Here is a 2,771-nt window from a genome sequence, read left to right on the forward strand (position 1 = left end):
AAAATAATCTCTTTGTCACCTACCCTAAGCACAAGTTTACTGTCACCTACATCAATAACTGCCCTAACAGTGGCTAAAAATGGGCGACCTAAAATTAAAAGCACCTCAATATCCTCATCCATGTCAAGCATAACAAAATCAACAGGGAATATGAATTTAACTACTTTTACGAGTACATCTTCAATAATTTCCCTAGGATATTTAACAGATCTATCAGCTAGTTGAATACTCATCCTAGTAGGTTTTGACTCCCCAAGGCCAAGTTGCTTGAACATTTTGTAAGGCATCAAATTAATGCTAGAGCCTAAATCAGCTAGTGCCTTTTCAACATTTAAACTACCAATGAAGCAAGGAATAGTAAAATTTCCTGGATCTTTCAGTTAGGTTGCCAGTTTATTTTGGAGTGTGGTCGAGCATTCCTTGTTGAATTCTACTGTAGACAACTCTTCAAACTTCCTCTTATTTGTTAGAAGCTCCTTCAAAAATTTTGCATATGTAGGCATCTGCTAGATAGCTTCAACAAAAGGTAAGTTAATATGCAACTATTTAAAAAGTTCAAGAAATTTACCAAATTGTGCATCCATGTGGTCTTTCTTCAACTTTGCTGGATACGGGAAAGGTGGTTTATATTCCCTCAGCACTGATTTTTCATTATTTTCAAGTTTTACCTCCTCATCTTCGTTTCTGTCAGCTTCTGTGGCAGCTTCTTTTCAGATTCAGCTAACACTTTCCAACTCCTTAGTGTAACTGCTTTCACATGCTCTTTTGGATTGGGTTCAGTGTTACTAGGTAGACTCCCTGGTGGTCTCTCTGAAATCATCTTAGCCAACTGTCCTATTTGATTCTCGAGCCCTTGAATTGATGCTTGCTGATTTTTAAATGCAGTTTCAGTGTTCTTAAAATGGGTTTTCGCTACTGAAATAAACTTTGTCATCATCTACTTAAGTTTTGGCTTTTTCTCTTACTAGTAAGGTTGTTGTTGGGAGCCTGGAGGGGGTGGTGGTCTCTGATTCCCTTGGCCTCCCTATGAGAAATTTGGGTTGTTCCTTCAACCTGCATTGCAAGTGTTATTGTAAGGATTATTTTGAGGTCGAGGATTATTACCCATATAATTCATTTGCTCGTTCCTCCACTTGCCTCGCTCTACATTACTGGATGTACTTACGTAGAACCAAATAAACCATCAATCTTTTTATTCAAGAGTTCTACCTGATTTGAAAGCATAGTAACCGAGTCGACGGTAAAAACACCAGCTCCTTTGGTTGACTTTGTCCTCATGACTTGCCACTGATAATTGTTCAGTGACATCTCCTCTATGAACTCATAAGCCTTTTCAGGTGTCTTATCATTGATGGGTCTGCCGGTAGCTACGTCGATCATTTGTCTAGTTGAGGGATTCAAATCGATGTGGAAAGTTTGATCCTATAGCCAAAGAGGTAACCCATGGTAAGCGAACCTTCTCAATAAATCTTTGTATCTCTCCTATGCATCATAAAGTGTTTCTAAATCCATCTACACAAAAGAAGAGATATCATTCATTAACTTTTCCATTTTAGCTGGCGAAAAATATTTAAGCAAAAATTTTTCGGTTATTTGTTCCCAAGTAGTGATTGACCTTCGTGGTAACGAGTTCAATCACTGTTTAGCCTTATTTCGTAATGAAAAGGGAAATAACCGAAGGCGAATGGCATCGACAGAAATTCCATTGATCTTAAAGGTGTCACAGAATTCCAGAAAATTTGCTAAATGAGTGTTTGGATCCTCGTCCTGCAAACCATCAAACTGAACAAACTGTTGTATCATTTGAATCGTGTTAGGTTTAGTTCAAAATTATTTGTAGCAACAGCAGGTCTAACTATACTTGATTTAGTTTCTGTTAAATTGGGCTTAGCATAATCGTACATAGTACGAGGAGTAGGATTCTGATTCACTAGATTTACGGCAACTACAGGAGGCAGTGGATTATTTTGATTTTTAGCCATCTCCTCAGTATTAGTGGTGTCGTACTCGTGCTCTTCCTCTATATACTGTAAACTTCACCTTATTTCTCTACGATTTTTATGAGCTGTGCTTTCAATTTCGCTATCAAAAATTAGAGGTCCTGACGGGTTTCTTCTAGTCATAAACTATAAAAACCTGCCAGAAGTAAATAAAAGGAAAATTAGTAACTAAAATAAAAACAAATTTAAATTGCAATAAAAATAAAAAATGGCTAAAGTAATAAAAATTAAGTGTTCCTAATATTTTAGTCCCTGGCAACAATGCCAAAAACTTAATGGTCGCTAAACTAACTAAAAATTCGACTAAGGCAAGCGCACTTATCGAACAGTAGTATAGTTATGGTGAGACCGAAAATATCGTATCCACAAGGACTAAAAGTATTAGTAATTACTATCTTTTTATTATCTAGCCTAAGAATTAAAGGGATGTTTTTAACTAAGATTAAATATGTAATTAACTAAGAGCACGACAGAGATTAAAGTTGGAAAATACTTTTGGAAAACCGATGGAGAAGACAATACCCAAGGAAGAATTCACCTAGACTTCACTTATTACTTTGGAATTAGACGATTTATTCACTTGACTTAATCCGTAGAAATCCCTAACTTATGTTAATAACTCTTTTGAGACTAAAAACAACTGACTGTAGGTTGATTAATCGAAATCTCTTTCTAATTAAAACCCTATTGTCGCATTAACTTGGTCTATGGACTCCCTTATTAGATTTGACTCTAATCCGGCAGATTTATGCCGTCCTATCTCTAGGATTG

At 36.2% G+C, this 2,771-nt stretch overlaps 1 non-coding gene across 1 annotated transcript; it reads left to right on the forward strand.

Moving 5' to 3' along the window:
• The first annotated feature begins 1,438 nt into the window (after positions 1-1,438).
• Positions 1,439-1,545, forward strand: LOC128294577 (small nucleolar RNA R71). The gene has a single exon (XR_008284885.1). It is a non-coding gene; the product is annotated as a small nucleolar RNA R71 (small nucleolar RNA).
• Positions 1,546-2,771: the final 1,226 nt, after the last annotated feature.

This window comes from Gossypium arboreum, chromosome 6 (genome assembly GCF_025698485.1).
Source record: "Gossypium arboreum isolate Shixiya-1 chromosome 6, ASM2569848v2, whole genome shotgun sequence".
Lineage (NCBI taxonomy): Eukaryota > Viridiplantae > Streptophyta > Magnoliopsida > Malvales > Malvaceae > Gossypium > Gossypium arboreum.